Raw genomic sequence first — 20,238 nt, 5'->3', positions numbered from 1 at the left:
CATGTTAGCCATAAGAACCCTCTCATACCCTCACTTCACTAAAACAACCCTCTCAGCCACACTCTTACTATTCGATAATAGCCCTCTCATACGCCCTTCACACGAAGCCATAACAACCCTCTTATCCACACTCTTAATATTCGATAACAGCCTCCTTATACGGTCTCTCACTGCGGTATATCAACCCTCTTAACCACACTCTTACTATTCAATAACAGCCCTCTCATTCCCCCTCTCATACGCCCTCTTACGAAGCCAAAACAACCCCGTCATCCACAATCATACTTTTCAATGAAAACCCCTTTATACGCCCCCTCACTTCTATAACAACCCTCTCATCTGCACTCATATTATTCAATAACAACCCCTTTATATGCTACCTCACTTCTATAACAAGCCTCTCATCCACACTCTCACGGCTCGATAACAACCCCCTCATCTACACACTTACTATTCGATAACCCCCTTATACTCTCTCTCTCTCTCAGTACGTTATAACAACCCTCTCATCCACACTCATACTATTCAATAACAACCCCCTCATCTACACACTTACTATTCGATAACAACCCCCTTATACTCTCTATCTCAGTACGTTATAACAACCCTCTCATCCACACACATACTATTCAATAACAACCCCGTCATACTCTCTCAGTACGTTGTAACAACCTACTCATCCACATACATACTATTCAATAACAACCCCTTTATACTCTCCCCCACTTCTATAACAACCCTCTCATCCAAACTCTCACTACTCGATAACAACCCCCACATCTACACACTTACTATTCGATAACAACCCCCTCATCCACACTCTTACTATCAACACTTTCAATGAGTGACATCAAACCTCTCATCAATTAATTTACGTTACTATTACAACCCTCATATCGCAGCTCCCACCCAACGATAACACACACACCCTAACTATCACGCTCTTACATCCGTCACATACACTCGCTCACTACGCGATGCCGACCCTCATCCACGAAATCATACAACGATAACAACATACTCACTACAACCCTTCTCATCTGTTGTGTTCGTTCTCTCCCTTGGCTATAACGAACTTCTAACATCCATGCTCTAAATTATCAACAGCAACCCTATCATCCATGCTCTCTCTGAACAACAGCAACGTTATCATCCATGCTCTCACTAATTGATAACAACAATATGATCCATGCTCTCACTAAACAACAGCAACCTTATCATCCGTGCTCTCTCTGAACAACAGCAACCCTATTATCCATGCTCTAAGTAAACGATAACAACTCTATTAACCATGCTCTCGCTAAACAACAGCAACCTTGTCATCCATGCTCTAACTAAACAACATTATGCTTGTGGGTTTAGCCGAAGTGGTAAACGTCTGAGACCTGCATCACTTCGAGCTTTCCTCCCACATTAGGCTGACACGCCGTGATATAACTGGAATACTGATAAAAACATCGTTAAACCCAAATTACTCAGGCACTGTAAACAACAGCAACCTTATCATCCATTCCCTCACCAGACAACAGCAACCTTTTCATCAATACTCTCACTAAACGATAACAAACCTACCATCCATCGTCTCTCTAAACAACAGAAACCTTAGCAATTACAAACCTCTCATCCATAATATCACGAAATGATAGCATCGGTGTTCTCAGTACGCTAAAGTTACACTCCTATCCACGCTCTCACCATGTGATAACACCCCTAACGTTAAGGCACAACCCTCTCATCCACGCTACCACCCAACGGCTACAACCCTCTCATCCACGCTACCACCCAACGGCTACAACCCTCTCATCCACGCTACCACCCAACGGCTACAACTCTCTCATCAACGCTACCACCCAACGGCTACAACTCTCTCTCCCACGCCCCCACCCAATTTACCCATCACACGAAAATATAATGCCTCAGCCTCTGCATGGTCCAGCGACAGAGCCCCTTAACAACTGCCCAGATTGCTACAGCATCTTGTTAGAACCCTTCCCCTGTCTGTATCTCCTGATTCCTTGGTTTCAACTTGAATCAGCGCCAATTAAACTATTCTGCAATGGCCCCTGACAGTAGCCTCCAAGGTGTATTAGCAACAACGGAGCATTCTGCAATTACTTTAGTCCTTTTCTGGGGCTTACCATGCCATACGTATGATAACTAAATAGGTTTAGGTTTCGTTATTGAAATAATAGCCAACGTGTCAATCAGCGCATAGGCGCTCCTGCCAATCGCTTGTTCGGCCTTGAGTGGGCGGGCTAATACCGATATTTCCACACCAATATCCGAACTGAAAGTAGCAAGTCTTAGCGACTACGATAGAGGTTCTCGCGGTTAGATTTCCCCTCAACGACGATAGCGTCGGGAGGGACAGTGTGAGAGCATGTGATTTTCCCAGTCACTCAACATTGATTCGATCCTTCTACAAGTTGATTGGATAGCGCCATCCGAGGTCGTGTATTAGGAGAGAGGAGCAATCACCATGTACCTGACCTGGCGAAAGGTGGCGCACCAGTTTACCTGTGCAGCTGAACACTTGTTTATCGCCTGTATCTAGTCGACAGGTAAGAAATCACTATTCTTGCTTTTTCGACGCTAAGAGTAATATTGGTGCAACCAGCGAAAGGTAAGTGTGAAATGATTCACTATTTATTCAACGAAAATCTTGTAAACGTAATCTACGCACTCAGTAGTTTATTATGAAATAAAACTAAAGTACGACTATGTCGGATTCATCGAAATGTCACTCAGAATCGCCGATTTCATTCATAAAGGATGCATGTGACATCAACACGATAAAGCACAATCAACCTGACTGATAAAAAAATAAAATAAAATAAATTAGTTACAATTAAAACTACTGTATATAAGTTCTAACAAATGATAAATGATGAAATACTTACACTACAAAATAACTCCACACACACGCGCAAGTTCTTTCTCCAGAATGACATGCCAATGACAATTTAGATTGGATTCATAACGCTATTACGCTCTCATTTTGCGTCAAACATAAAAAATGGAAGCGTCGTGCTGATGTCACTGAGACACCCAATACAATCGGATTGGGAACATTTGCAGGCAGGTTGAACTGTTTCTCACGTTTTCAAATCATGCACGTAAACTGAAATATGGTAGAATAGTATACAAACAATTTGCTTTCATGTTGAAATCTATTCTGATTTGTGCACTGTTTGGTACATATATGGTTAACAACATAATGCCATATTAACTATTGTTATCACGTGGTTCTGAAGATGTGGTCAGTGGACATAAGGAGTATATCGACATATTTACTTGCATACTTGGTACTTTTCCACCCTAAATACAACATCTGGCACATTCATATATATTACCGCATTTGTAACGGAATCACAATGTTACTGATACGTTAAATACTACTACCACTAACACTACCACTACTACTACTACTACAACAACTTCTACAACTAAATGCAATGAGAGTAGCCAACACATTATCAGGGGATGGGCAGCTTTGGCACAAACGCAGCATCTTCAGCAAGCCTTTTATTACCGTCTGCGCCATACTTGTGGTTTTGATACAGAGGTCCATACATAGACATATGGTCCACGACATAGAATATGTAGAGGGCGTCTTGGAAACTGATTAATATTAATTAGCAATTAATATTGTATTACGCAGAAAGACGGTCATTACTGATGAGTGAGTGAGTTGGGTTAACCCCGCTTTTAAAAGTATGACAGTTATATCGCGGCATGTCAGCTTAATGTGGGAGGAAAGCCCGAAGTGATGCAGGTCTCAGACGTTTACCACTTCGTTGAAACCCACGAGGACGGGTATGGTTCTGACAAACCTAGAAACATCATTACTGATGTGAAGCATTATGTACTTGTGTCAATGTATCAAATGAAAGCGACAAAACCAAAGTCGACCGTACAATGCCGGCCACATCATGAGCATGCGTCCAATAATCACCATCTAATAGTGGTGATACCAGGTGTCCGCAAACAGGTGTGCGTACGAAAACCGTTCGGGGGCATTGGTGTCCCAGTCATCTAAGGTTTCGCAATTCGCTGTGCAATGGTGATGTGCGTCCGAAGGGCGTGCCGGAAACCTATGATCGTAGATCCATCCTGATTGTATTTCAATGTTGCTCGGTAATAAACCGTGCTTGTGTTTCACCAACGTGTTAAACATCTGGGGCCAACACCACTCCGGGCCTTCCTCTCCCATAAAGCGGATTAACTGAAATACTGTTCAGAGCGGCGTTAATCCAAACCAAGTTTCCCACCCACTCCCTTCAGACACTTTACAGAAGACTCCTGAATGACTAATAACAGTTTCGTCACTGAAGTAGAATCAAAACAATTCTGGTTTACTTAGGAAATTGTCAAGATGCCATCACCGCAAGATAAATGGCTAGTCGCCTTCGTCATACAACTGTACTTTGCGAAAATAGCATTTGCAACAGCAGATTGAAGAAATAACAAATGAAGTTTCCCAAGAAAATAACAGGTCTTCCGTCATACTTTAGCGTATCGCTAGGGGATATTCACCTTCGTTTATTGAATTCGAGACTCCAAATGCCGTTAAAAAGCCATAATTAGCCATTACATCCAGTTTATGACACACACGGGATCACTTTTGTTTGGATAGTAACGTGCGCAAATAGGATCCCCCTTATTTACATATCGACGGTCGTATTGCATAAAGTAAAGGGCCCGTGGGTGAGAAACCCATTTAAGATAACTGGTATCAAACATATGTGTGAGATCGAATTCCAGGCCCGTGATTGGCTACTCCATGGTGATGACCTGGGGTCAGATGATGACGGACTACTTTCCTGAGTGTAAGTCATTCATAAGTAGCTCGTGCTTCAGTCGAATGTTCACCTAGGTCTGTATTGAACAGCAAGACCGTGTAATTAATAATAAAAACAAACAAACTCGTCTTCGTCTGCGAGTTTGTTTGTTATTATTATCAGTGTAAACCCCCTGGATGCCACAGCGACACATATGTCCCTTCTCTTCAACCCTTACTTCGAAATCGAATAAAATTCAAAATACATCACGCAGAATCTTCACAGTTTTGAATTCCCCCTTTCTGTTTATCATTTACTGTCATTTTAGGCAATTTAAAATTACTGAAAGTGACTGAAAGTTAGGTATATTGTAAATCTCGCCAAATCACAATTCACGGCGTTATATAAATATTTACTGTGTGTTTAGAAATCTAAATATCGGATATTTACTCGAATAATTAAAATAGCAAAATAGAATATTAGTGATCACGGGTATCACATCACTAATGATAATTCTGAAACGTCGCTGATAAGCCTAGAATCGTTTAGAATGATTTAGAAAATACGCATACACGAACGCCGAAGTGTACGATCCGCCATATTGGATTGTGTTTACAAAATGCCGGTTATGAGACGCTTATTCGATCAGGTATATTTCAAACTCAGCTGCTATACATGCATCCCTGAATTCCTCATACATTTTCTAAACAATGGATAAATGGTCTTTGTCACCAATGCAAATTATCTAGATGAAATCATGCGAAATAAATTAGGTATGGAAACGAAAACTGTGCTCGGAAAACTGTACTTGCTGAAATGTAAACAAAGCAAAATTCAGATTTACACTGTGTAGCATTTTTAGAGGTACTTTCGACTAATTGTTGCATACACTGGCTCCATCACGCATTTGGGAATATTCATGGGAAGAGTATCGTTGCACTAATTGTGGAATTACACATATATACATTACAATGATGTGATAAATTCAACAGAAGCCGTAAAAGTTTCCGTCCTGTGTGACGCCATGACTGACGCTAAATCACGCACAACGATGACGATAGTTGTCTGCATTTCTAAATAATTCTCTTTGTTACATTGGAAAACATGGTAAACAAATAACTACGAAGATTGTCAGAATGTTTCTGATTACTTACGTGACACATTTATGTGTATACGATCCCTCAATCAACGAAAACCTCCTCTGAAAATCCCGCGTACTGTCGTCAGTGAACACGCCATTTTGTAAAGGTCGGTCACCGGTAGTGATGTCATACGGAAGTAAACATTGTTGTACATATTTGGTAATTTCTTTGAGGTGTAAACTTTCGACTTGGCACACAGTGTGTTCTTGGTTTTTGTCTAATTTGCATTTTCATCATCGCCTTGATAATCCACATATATGAGGGAAACCTTTTTGTGTAGGGTCACATTATGAGTATCTTAGGATGACGTCACTTATGACAGAGGTGTTATGCATCAATGCGCTACTGCAATCATGAGAATAGACAAAATTCATCGGTTCGATGCTAAAAAGGTGCGATTTTAGTGTGTGTAAGAAACAGATTACTGTACTCGTGCCTGTCAGATACGATCTGATAGCCACTCGTGTAGTAATCTCTATATCTCTCTGGCTTACCTGATATTATTTTTGATGACGGGTCTCACTGACGTGCCCTTTGACATTGCCACCAACGACTGCTACGTTGATGTAGTCAGGGGTGGCTTCTGGAATGACATAGTAATCACACTTAGATGTGGAATAGTGATGGAAATACATTATATATTCTTTATTGTATGGAGTAATGTCCGACTTAAGATAGGAAGACTGAGAAAGTATAACATGAAGCATGTTGCAACGAGATGAACAAATATTAACTTTAGACCCGTGAAGGTCCGGGGTAGAATAGGTCTTCAGCAACCCATGCTTGCCATAAAAGGCGACTATGCTTGTCGTAAAAGGCGACTAACGGGATCGGGTGATCAGGCTCGCTGACCTGGTTGATGCTTGTCATCGATCCCAATTGCGTGGATCGATGTTCATGATGTAAATCACTGAATTGTCTGGTCCAGACTCGATTATTTACAGACCGCCGTCATATAGCTGGAATATTGCTGAGTGCGGTGTTAAACAACAAACCAAACCAAAAATTTTAACTTTAGCTGGACTCTGCTTACCTCCATCCCCTTTACCATGACCTTGGATATCCATGTGAGATGTATAGTGATCGTCTTATGTGTAGTAACTTGAGAGTATGTAAGTTTCAGGATTTGCCTGACTGTTTAGATCTCTCATTTTAAAGGCATACATTTTGATGTCAAGGATCTCGGACAAATTCCGGTGTTCCCTGTTGATTATGAGGTGTCTCGGTATATGTACCTTCATGAATGTCACAATTAAAAGTGAGGACATGGTTAAGGGTGAAAGCGGTAATTTAGGGGGCACTGCTCTGGAAGCATTAAAAAATACGTTTTGTCAGGAATAGCCTTTCGTATTAGTAGCAGTCGCCGTTCGTGAAGGTTAATCACTATGGCTCTAAGAAAATATTTTCTACGACATGTTTAAAGAATATCGAGTCAGGAGGTTAGATTACATAAATAACCATATTGAGAAATTATATTTCTTCACGACACTGATCCCTTCTGAGCGTCAATGTCGTTTACCATACTGTATTTGTGTAGACACATATTCATATATCACATTATTCAGATCATTCTCCTGTCAAGCACCTATGCTGTGGAATACACTCCCAGAAGCCCTAAAAACTGCAGAGACCCTATCTGTCTTTAAGGCAAGACTAAAAACATTTCTCTTTGACAAGTATTACCCTTGCACTATGTTAGCGCCACGAGCACACGAGCTGGTATGGAGTTTGGCGCCATACAAATGGACTCATTATGGACTCACAATTATTCCCAAGGCGGAATTTTCATTATTTTGTATTTCATAAGTAGATATACTATTATTATGCCTACAAGTACGTACATATCGTTATCTCAGGTAGGCTGTAACGTTTCAACAATCTTAACATATCATTTCATATCATCAATGAGGGCTGCGATTACCGTACAGTATACGTAATGATGGTCGTATAGATCTATTCGAGTGAGGGTTATATTACTTCAACATTGTAAATACAAACTGTCAACGCCAGGAATATTCTGCCTGGAGTACCTGCCGAAACAGATTCCATTAGCAGTAAACGGCGAAGTAGTGATGACAATTATATGAACGCATCACTGAAAAACAGTGACGACACCAGGTGTTCGCGAAAAGGGTAAAAATGCCCTTCTCTACCGACAACACCCGAACCGCACACATTGTTTCATGGCAAAATAAGTGCTTGTTTGTTGCTCAACCTAGCCTAACACCTGTCACACGACGGTGGCCGGCAAGCAATCAAATCTGGACCTGACAATCCAGTGATCAGGAACATGCGCGAAGATCCACGTCGTTGGGGTACGGCGCTTCACCATCAACCAATTATTCACCCAGCATGACCACCGGTCGATCAGAGTAAGTGCCAGTGTGTACGAAAGAGTGAAAACTGCACGTTAGGTCATAGTATGGGAAAGCATTGAGCATCATGTTGGCAGTTCACCTATAATTATTACATATTAGTACATTCCTCAGAATGTCTACCGTAAACTTGACCAGGCCTTTGATGGTAAAACTTTGATTGAAAAGCTCAGCTGTCAGGAAAATGTGTCTTTAGTGAAATATGAATGATATGCACATGTTCTTAAGCACCTACGCAAATGAGTAATGTATACACCATCAGCTGGGGATGATGCTCTACGTGAGAGGCTGGCACCATAAATATGGCATGAAATCTTGGTAGAAAGAGCATACTCGACTGTACCTCATACAACATAAGCTGGCGCGGATAGTATATTGCTCGACGTGAAGGAAAAATTCACGATGGGAAAATCCCAATCATCAGGCTTGACATACGGCTTGGTACAGTACCATCGCAATCATCAGGCTTGACAAACAGCTTGGTACACTACCATCGCAATCATCAGGCTTGACAAACAGCTTGGTACACTACCATCGCAATCATCAGGCTTGACAAACAGCTTGGTACACTACAATCGCAATCATCAGGCTTGACAAACAGCATGGTACACTACCATCCCAATCATCAGGCTTGACAAACAGCTTGGTACACTACCATCGCAATCATCAGGCTTGACAAACAGCATGGTACACTACCATCCCAATCATCAGGCTTGACAAACAGCATGGTACACTACCATTCCAATCATCAGGATTGACATACAGCTTGGTACACACCATGCCAATCATCAGGCTTGACAAACAGCTTGGTACACTACAATCGCAATCATCAGGCTTGACAAACACCTTGGTACACTAACATCGCAATCATCAGGCTTGACAAACAGCATGGTACACTACAATCGCAATCATCAGGCTTGACAAACAGCTTGGTACACTACCATCCCAATCATCAGGCTTGACAAACAGCATGGTACACTACCATCGCAATCATCAGGCTTGACAAACAGCTTGGTACACTACCATCCCAATCATCAGGCTTGACAAACAGCATGGTACACTACCATCGCAATCATCAGGCTTGACAAACAGCTTGGTACACTACCATCCCAATCATCAGGCTTGACAAACAGCTTGGTACACTACAATCGCAATCATCAGGCTTGACAAACAGCTTGGTACACTACCATTCCAATCATCAGGCTTGACAAACAGCATGGTACACTACCACCCCAATCATCAGGATTGACATACAGCTTGGTACACACCATCCCAATCATCAGGCTTGACAAACAGCTTGGTACACACTATGCCAATCATCAGGCTTGACAAACAGCATGGTACACTACCACCCCAATCATCAGGATTGACATACAGCTTGGTACACACCATCCCAATCGTCAGGCGTGACAAACAGCTTGGTACACACTATGCCAATCATCAGGCTTGACAAACAGCTTGGTATGCTACCATCACAATCATCAGGCTTGACATACGGCTTGGTACGCTACAATCTCAATCATCAGGCTTAACATACAGCTTGGTACGCTACCATACCAATCATCACGCTTGACAAACAGCATGGTACATTACCACCCTGTCTCTTTTAGAAAACAATCCATCCGAATACTTACTTCTATCACTTATATACATACATAAGCTAGGTTGCTCGGCCATGAATCGCAAAAAAATGAAGAGCGAGGTGTGGTTTATTTCAAAAGAAAACATTGTTCTATCATGACGTCATTTCAGGAGATTCGAGCATGCACTCGCAACTTGATGACGTCGTTATCTTTGAGAGTGTAGTCTAGTGAGTTGTTTCCCCCATAGAAGTGGCTGTGCAACGAAGATGAACGCGATGGCCGAACCATCGTATCCGAAAGCGTTAGAGCTATGACAATCGGTATTTGGAGAAAAGGTACAGTTAATCCACGTGAGGATTGTGAGAATGTGCGGGCAGTACCATCCTGTGCATACAATTTACTTGTCCGACATTGCCGAGGTCAGATTCCGTCTATTCAATCGTCTTTCCTCAAAGCGTTCTTATTGCAACGGCTCTCGTAAGTATTTTCTTGTTTGTTGCTTAACGCCTCATTACTAGAGCCATATGACGCCGGTCTGTAAAGTATCGTGTCAGGACCAGACAGTCCGGTGATTGCCATCATGAACATCGATCCACGGAACTGATATACGATGACAGGCATTAATCAAGATAGCTAGCCTGACCTCCCTTTCCCGTTCATCGCCTCTTACAACCAGCATGGGTTTCGGAAGACCAATTCTAACCCTGATCTTCACGGGTCGGATGTGTCATTGTCTGGCAGATACCGCGCTGCGAACACTGAGTTGAATGGGTCCAATTAGTGACAATATCCTTTTTGCATCGACAATGCACCAATATTCCTAGTCCGTCATACAGACCCTGAAAAAATACATCCAATACAGCCCATGCAAGTCAATAATGTTTGGAAAGTCTAGATTACTGCAGTATCAGGAAATGAAGCATCTGAAAAGGAAGAAAGTCTATGGGCTACTTCTATTATACTTCATAACTATTCTTTAGCAACTATTTCTTCTGTAAAATATGTTCATTTCAGAGACTAGATGTTAGTTTACAATATCCCATGCCTTATGTTCCTAAATGGTTCACTTGAGTTGTGTTTTTGTAACACAGTCTATTCCTAACAATAGAATTGATTGAAAGCTGTTAATGTGTGAACTTCCATGTGCTGTGAGGTGTGTGACGGCAAATGTATAAAATAATATGAAAAATGTCTCGAATTGTAAACACAGGTCATGAATCATATATACAGGAAAGCATTACATTACAGTATCCGTGTCGCTAACAGAATAGATTTTCGATCAGGAGCGTATCGTAACGATAAATATCAATAGAAAACGTAATAGATCGTAATTGAATACCAACTGCATGAAAGTTAATAGGCTATCATTAATCATGTACCTATTCGCAAGCTTCAAGACTTTTGATTATGGTTTTCCATCGCTTTCCCTTCTATTGTAACTAATTATCTGTTATTTCTGCGCGTCTGCAGAGCGTCAAACCCGAAAACCGGTCTTTAACCTCTCCTTTCTACTTTTTTAGAATGCATCTATAAATACACACACTATTACTCCTTCTGCCCACATATTGACATTGAGACATATCTGTGCTTTATTAAATATTGCACGTGCTGATCGTGCAGGGTTTCACCAGTCTACATGTTGGTTTATAGACCCAGAGTTGGCGACGTGATTTTCTTACTTCAACGAGGGTTGACACTGATAGGCAATGGATGATTTCTCCTCGTTTCCCAAAACATGCAGTTGGGCGTAAAAAGAAGTGAGTGATCATCTGGCGATGGCGCCCGCGCTATATAATGAGATTAGATGGTACAACTGTTACTTGATGTTATTGTCGAGGTGACCTTCTGGCTGCACTGTCGCACTGAAAGCGGTGATAAGTTGGTCTTTCATTGTACACTTAATCCGTGCCCCATTATATGCTATTTTGAAAAAAACGGAAATGTCGAGGGGTATTTACAAAGAAAGATGAAAGGAGCCTATTTTCAGGTATCCAATTTAGAGTGTTTACCGGCAACATGTCAGCACTTAAGTCATGTTTTCTGTGTAAATTATTCCTCTCAGAGGTGATAGGTGTTTTGTGATATATACTAAGGGTCGAAAGAATGTATACTGGCATTGTGGTTCATATAATTAAAAAACAATTAAGAACTGTTATTAAATTCGATTAAGCCTATTGAACCATCACTCATTCCTGCAACATTTACCAAAAGTAATCTTTGCCTGGATACAAAAATATTGGTACCATGAGGATTGGGTTGGAGCTGAATTTGCAAACAGCATGACCCCTACCATGATTGAAATTTTGTAAGAAGCATATAAATTTTATATTCCAAATATATCAAAGATATCCATCAGCAGTTGTGCATTATGCGATTGTTTGTAGTTTGAAAAGTTTCAAATCAATAATAGTTTCTTGAGTTTAGCTATGGGCATACTTTTCAACATTGGTGTTGGTTGTCACCCCAGGTGGGTATTTTCACGTGTAGAACTCATGGGACCACGTGACACGTGTCCACCCGGAACGCCGAGGACTAGCCCCTCATTCTGTACATCCTGCCGCCCTCTGCATGACCAAACTGATCACAGTCGGCATCACCGACAACGGTAACCGGACACACGCTTTCTGACATAAAGCTTAATTAATACGTGATACTGTCACGCCTGATGTGAACATCGTGTTTTGTAAGTGCAGTATTGGGGAAATGAATCAGATGAGGATTTTAATGCATCTTTGAACAGTTGTATACAGTGGATTTAAAAGGACATGTCACAATGATGCAGCTCTTAGCCTGAGAACCAACTCGACAGTGCTGTTAGACCTGTACAATCAGAACCAAATCCCACAGGCGTTACTTCCGGGTTTACTTGAGGATGTACTTGGAACCATACATTAGACATTGTCTTTCTGAATAAGGTTTTGGCGATGTATGGCTACTCCAAATGTTTGGCAACCAAAATGTATTTTTCAATGTACAGCAGAGTGAGGTGAAATTGGGTTTAATGTCGCGTCCAAGATTATTGCACTTATATAGCGACGTGCATGCACGTGTGTGTGTATGGCTACTTGTACTAGTCCGGTCTGATGCCGAGTTATAGTGCTAGCTCACTGAGATACCATGCCGCAGTTTAACATGAATACCCCACTCAGACACAGTATACTCAGTCCGAGCCGACCAGTCCTTAATGCCGAGCGCGAGACAGGGTAACAACAAGTACCATCTTTTAACGTCTGTTGGTATGACGCGGCCGGGGATCGAACCCCCGGACCTTCCGTTCTCCGGGAGGATTATTAAGAGTTAATTCTTGCCTTCTATTGAGCTGTCATAATGAAGAAACCGAATGTGGTCAACATCACAATGTACGAAGATCTTTAAGAAAATTATACTTTGTAATTCAAACTACGTTGAAACCGAGTTCTGTGTGAGTGTTTTACGAGGTTGCCCCGCACATGTTAATGTTAGACATAAAAATATGTTGGTACTCAATCTGTGGTACCGAAAGGCATGCAGTCTGAACGAATTTGACATACCATTGATACCACAGTTGTACAATCTTACTACTACTACTACTACTACTACTACTACTACAATCTGTGTTGTGAACTCAAGCTCAACTTACGTAGAACTGCTACCAGCTGGGAGACTCTCACCCGTTCAGTGTAGCTCTGTTTCGGATACAACCCTTAATGTAAAATTACTCTTAATGTATTATTTGTACATTAAGGCTTACGTGTTAACTCTTAATGTAAACCGTTTTACATTAAGAGTAGGGAACGCAACCCTCAATGTGAAAAAAATTTTTTTTACATTAAAGGTTAATATCATACATATCGCCCCTACTGCAAAATATTCTTATAACTAAAGTGTGATTGGACATAAAGAGTACGTTTTCCTATTTTCACATTTTTTCATAGATTTTTTGTGTGTACGGTTTCTTATAATTATTTGTAAAAGAATTTATTCTTTTACATTGTGCATTTTGCTCATAAATGGAAATGGTGTAAGTGCACTGCACTATTCATATTCCGGCTACCTCTCAACAGCGACCACCTGGTAGTTATCACAGGTTGTATAAGCACAACACTAGTTTGCGAACTGACACGTTCTCATTAAGTCACCAGCTTAATCACGTCCCTTCACTCTGTTGCCAGTTCTTTAGGCAATTGTGAGTGGGGAAATGTGAAATCAGGCTTCCAGATAATGTCATGAGATGTAGTCGTCTAAGTCGTGGTAAACGTCTGAGAAGTGGTAAACGTATGAGACCTGTTAAAAGCGGCGTTAAACCCAACTAACTCACTCCCTCACTCGTTGTGAACGTATCGGCTTAATTCCTTTTTGTAAAGTTGAAACATTCACTAATTGTTTAGTACCATCTATCATGTAATTAAATCGGCTCGAAGTCAGTATACTGTGCCTAGGTGAGGAATTCATGTTAAACTGCGGCATGGTATCTCAGTGTGCTAGCACTTTAAATCGGCATCAGTCCGGACTAGTACAAGCAGCCTCGCTATATAAGTGCAATAATCTTGGACGCGACTTTAAACCACATTTCACCTCACCTCACCTCATTTGTAGGTTCAAATACATGTGTAAAAAGAGGCATGGGTCACACGTTGTCCAACCGCATTATTAAACGTTCACCGAGATTAGGCAGCCAGTATATTCCTATATATAAATACAAAGCGACTGGGAGTATCCCGGTCATTTCCCTCCATTCTTTCCCTCGTAGACATGGGCGGCCATGTAGCTTCATAATCGTAATCCGTTATATCACTCAACATTGGGCCATGTTTGTAAACAGTAAACTAGGATCAGGGCAGACAAAGGTTGTATTTCCTTAACCAAGCACAAGCTCCGCAGTTCACAGCTGGTGTCTTTCTTATCTCAGTTGGAATAATGTGGTGGTTAGAACGATCAAAGAAACAGCGCTTGTATGGCAGGTTTCGTTTAATGTTGTTGTTACTTCTTCTCGCAAGATTGTCATGACCGATAAATACCACCAGTATGAATATATAGGAACGTATTCAATAATTACATAATATCCGACTTTCATTAATCGACCCTAACGTAAGATTATGACAATGTTTTGTCTGTATTATATCACAGCGATGCAGACATTTGAAAGATTACATCATTTGTCGTTCTCATGGATTTGTATAAATTCAGTTCGCTTTCTTTGGGAAGAAATATGACCTGCTACTGTGTATGTGTAATCAGTATTAGGTAATGCTCTAGTCCAAGCCGAATTAGAGTCGCGTACACTCTTTATCCATTATTGATGTTCCTATCCTGAATCACAAACCGCCTATGTTTTGTATGACGCTAAGGGACGGGGTATAATAACAGCAAATAAAGGCAACAAACCCTGTCCATAGTCTATGAATTATATATCTAGAAGAAACGGAGAAGTGACAAGTATAACTCAGAAATATTATTAGAATAAGTATTAAGTAGATATGTCGCGTTTCCGACACTTTTCCTCTGTAAATAATAGACAATTTGCATATCTACATAGCGAACACATCCCATATAGATAAAGATTAATCATTTGTCGTGTGCTTGGTTTTGTATTCCTGCAATTCCCTTTGTTCAGACACATATTTACATGCTACTCTATATGCACAGTTTGTATTTTGTATTTTCATTACTGTATTTAATCACAGCAATAATGTAACCAGTAAACGCGTACAGTTCGGGATGACTAGTAACATTAATTGAATAATATGTCCGAGGAAACGTAAAGTGACACGTATAACCGAGAAATATATTTACTTATGGCATAGAAGAATACTGTGACTATGTGGCCATGTTTCGGTCCAGACACATGTAAACATTTAGACTTACCTAGCAGTCATAATTAAACATTAACGTAAACTATAATGTGTCAACAAAATCAGTAAACGCGCTATCGTTTGATTGTAATTTCTCTCTGCTCCATGACCTGCTTGTCTGGTTTGTCTTCAGGCCAACGTCGCATGCCAGGAGTGCTGCTGTGTAGCGTCAGGCAACAAGCAAAGAGTGACATATGCAAATTGAGTGAGTGGCTGGTGCTGCCGACAGGACTTGCTCATCCCTTCATATAATTCCTATAATTTCCATTGCTATTTTGTCTCTCGTCTTTTGCGCCCAATGGAATCTGTATCGGCAGATAGTCGTGACTGATGGTTCTCTCGCGTTGCCGTTATATATTCTATGAATAATATTTTATTTTTTATGGTCAACGGTTTGGTAGAAACATCAGTAGTGAAAGAGGCTATAGCAACTATAGAACCTCACAAGTGTGTTGGCCTCCGCGGCATCAGAGAAAATTACAAGCTCAATAAAGGTAGAATGAAACCTATAGGGGTGGTATAGTATTTAATTGAATATGAGGATAGACGTTTACATACATTGTAATTCACCCAACTTTAAAACCTTTAGTATTATTGCATCATTCACGGCAAAGTATTCAACCCAGGCAGATTATGTATGACTATGAGTTTCCTGGTCTTCTTGGTAATAACCCTGACTTTACTTAGGACCGATAAGCGAATATTTTGGGTATGTGGGCGTCGGGGTTTGGGTGAGCAATACTGAATTAAACCACAAAAATATTAATAAGAATTAGGAGTGTATTCCAGTGTACAATGGTATCTTGCCCTATACCAAACAAACGATATGGCTCAGTAAGGATAAGAATTTATGGATGAACAACTTCTATATTACAATTAAGAGCGACGTTTCGGTGTAGGTTCTAACACCGTTATCAAGCAAGTGATGAACAACTTCTTTATTATGTGATGCATATATCAGACGTGATGCAGATGTTAGACGTAATGCAGGTATTAGACGTGATGCAGATATTAGACGTGATGCAGGTGTTAGACGTGATGCAGGTATTAGACGTGGTGCAGGTATTAGACGTGATGCACATATTAGACGTGATGCAGGTGTTGACGTGATGCAGGTATTAGACGTGATGCAGGTAAAAGACGTGATCAGGTATTAGACGTTATGCAGGTAGAAGACGTGTTGTGGATATTCGTCATGATGCAGGTATCAGACTGCGTTCCAAGGTGTTATCACCAAAATATATCATTGTTTTTATTACACATTAAAGCTAAAATGGATAGAATTATCAATACACCGCCCGCATGTTATCAGAAATCAGCGGGCCACTGTCGCTTGATAATGCCCTCTTATTGCTTGACGACGGGCCATTATCACGCCCGTTTTTAGGTAACGTCATAGGATAGGTATAGGTGATGTCACGTTCAATAGTGACGTCATCTGGTTTGTTCTATGACGTTTCCATATTTGTAAAAGTGGGTCAGTGACATTCGTGTTGATTGCAGTATATTGTTTCAAAACCGATATTATTGTTTCGTCGTCAAACATTATCAAGTTACAGTAGCCCGCTCATGTCTGATAACATGCGGGCGGTGATAATTCCATCTATTTTAGCTACACATATCTATAGTCACTTGACTGCTTATATATTTGCGTAAAATGTGCCAATTTTGCGGCCAAATGATACGACCCTCAAACTTTGGTCATACGAATCTAAGATTGCACATGCATAAATTTGGGAAATACCTTCCCGATCAGTACAACCGGCCAAGCACTGATGATAATCTTGAACGAGACGTAAACCTCCACTTCACCTCACCTCATCTTGAACACTACAATGCAACGAACTTCACAGCTCGTTCGATTCGATCTGATACCGTACTACAACATTACATCGTGCACGTAGATAACGATACACACAGCCTCACGTTCGATTTTAGTGAACTTGACCGAGAACTGCCAGATCCCTTATATCACTGACGAAAGTCCACAACAGGACATTGTGCACGTGTACATCGGGTATTACATCCTTCGTGACTGAAAGCAGTTATCCATTTATGGTAAAATGGTTTCATTTGAAGTTGTGGTTTACAGCCTTTTCAAACAGTTATACACGGAAATTGAAACAAATGAAATACAACAGTCAGCCTATTCATCAAAGGCATGTCACCTAAACTCTGTCATATACTGTGGTCCGTTTAACAAGTGTTTGCCAGCCGCGTTAATTAAATAACACTCGAATGAACAGACTTTCGGCCGAATGGTGAAGGTGAAATTATATTCAAACATTATCCGCTCCATCGAATCAAAGAGGCCCAACGTAATGTCAAGCAGTAGATCGACTAGAATGTTTCGACCTTCGATAATGCTTGGTAATATAAAGGATCTAAACAATCATGTTCTCAATGCTAGTATTACGTCACTGATTACATGAATTAATATCAGAAGGAACATTACCTGTGATCGATAAATCCCTACTCTTGCAAGTGTCACTCCAGGAAATAAAAACACATTGCTGCACTTGACAAAACTCATTATTCGCAGTTTACGCAACACAACTCACCAGATGAATGATATTACGAACGTGCGCTTAGTAGCCTCAGGGTGGATAATATATAACATTATACTATGCATTCCTTCTAATAGCCTTTTCATGCACTTACGGCATGGATGCGTGTGTCTGATCGCAGACACACAGTACGTGTTGCCAGTACGAGGGTTATCATAATGAATGATACTAATGGAGCATGCCCTTTGCTCAGGGAGAGAAATTGTATCAGTAGGTTTGATGTAATTCCACACCGTTATTGAGGAACGCATGGCTGATCTCACGAGTGTTTGTTCTGCACATCCGGTATCGATCCCAGTGCTGCCAAAGCCTATTCCTCGTTTAGTAACTCGACATTTCAACTTCCAAATTGTTTCAGATTCTCTCGACGATACAGGTCCCAAGCCAATGCACCATCACCACCAAATGCGCTAAAAGTCTAGTTTCTGAGAGGGGCGTTAGACATTATTCCGATTGTCACGAATGTTAAAAGAGTCGACTAAGTAACTTGGGAATGGAAAAGCAAGCTAAAAGCAGGACATATTCTGACTTACACAGTCCTCCGCACACATTGCTTCCACTCTTCCCTTGTTCTCAGGTTTCTTTTTTCAGCTAACGACACAGCTCTTTGACTACCAGCATGACCAAATCATATCAGCCTGATGTTTTGAAACAAAGTGCTACTGGTGTCATTGCTTTGTTTGTTTGTTGTTTAACGCCGCACTCAGCAATATTCCAGCTTTATGACGGCGGTCTGTAAATAATCCAGTCTGGACAAGACAATCAAGTGATTGTCATCATGGGCATCGATCAATGCAATTGGGATACGATGACATGCATCAACAAAGTCACCGAGCCTGACCACCCGATCCATTTAGGCGCCTCTTACGACAAGTATAGTCGTCTTTTACGAAACGCATGGGTTGCTGAAGACCTATTCTACGCTGGATCTTCTCGGGTCGATGTCATTGCAATAACATTATCCAAGACGGGACTGAGCATTATAAGGGCGGTAGGGTAGCCGAGTGGATAGATCGTTCGCTCGTCACGCCAAAGACCCGGGTTCGATTCTCTACATGGGTGCAATGTGTGAAGCCCATTTCTGATGTCACCCGCCGTAATATTGCTTGGTTATTGCTAAAAGCGGCGTAAAACTATACTCACTCATGGAGCACTATAATAATATCGTCTGTTAGCTCTTTTTGAATTATCACTGATACCTATTGCAATAACATAACCTTTGCCAGATCGTAAAACAGCCTTTCGATGTTGTAGGTTTTACATGAACGAGATCTTGAGTCAAATGCTTGGGTGAGGCAAGGCTGTATTCTGTCACCGCTACTTTTTACATTATACAGAGATGAAATTGTAAATGATATTGTAAGCAGTGAATATAGTGCAGTTCATATTGATGAAGTCGTAAGTGCATTATCCATAGTTTTATTTGCCTGTGGGTCGCCCTTTTTGCAGATAGTGTTATTTGTTTACAGTAAAATCATGATATCTTGGCAAAAGATACAATACAACTTACAATAAATATAGATAAGACTAAAGTCGTAGTATTCAAGAAAGGAGGTAAAGTTACAGAATGTGAAAAATGGTTTATTCGATCCGAAAAATTAGAACCCTTTTAAACGCTTTCATGCAGAAACACATTCCCCAGAGCATGCGATGTACTTTGTAGAAAGCTCTATATCCTATTAAGATTTATTTGCCGATTTAAAACGACACCATCTGATACCTTATTTAAGATACTTGATGGTACAACGAATATGATCTGCAGAATACCTTCTGTGCCATATAATATGATCTGCAGAATACCTTCTGTGCCATATAATATGATCTGCAGAATACCTTCTGTGCCATACACTATGATCTGCAGAATACCTTCTGTACCATCATATATGATGTGCAGAATACCTTCTGTGCCATATAATATGATGTGCAAAATACCTTCTTTGCTGTATAATATGATCTACA

General features: G+C 40.8%; 1 protein-coding gene across 2 annotated transcripts in view; it reads left to right on the top strand.

The window, feature by feature from the left end:
* The first annotated feature begins 2,355 nt into the window (after window positions 1–2,355).
* The window catches only part of LOC139465945 (delta-type opioid receptor-like), a 98,497-nt gene continuing 80,614 nt past the window's right edge, over window positions 2,356–20,238 (top strand). Inside the window, exon 1 of one of the 2 annotated variants that reach the window (XM_071247953.1) lies at window positions 2,356–2,561. The gene's annotated coding sequence lies outside the window, so the exon portion shown is untranslated. The other variant, XM_071247954.1, reaches the window with a different exon arrangement.

This window comes from Haliotis cracherodii, unplaced genomic scaffold, assembly GCF_022045235.1.
Source record: "Haliotis cracherodii isolate W230 unplaced genomic scaffold, xgHalCrac1.p SCAF_18, whole genome shotgun sequence".
Classification (NCBI taxonomy): domain Eukaryota; kingdom Metazoa; phylum Mollusca; class Gastropoda; order Lepetellida; family Haliotidae; genus Haliotis; species Haliotis cracherodii.
Note: the sequence above shows the minus strand (reverse complement) of the source record. Positions and strands in the feature narration are given on the sequence as shown.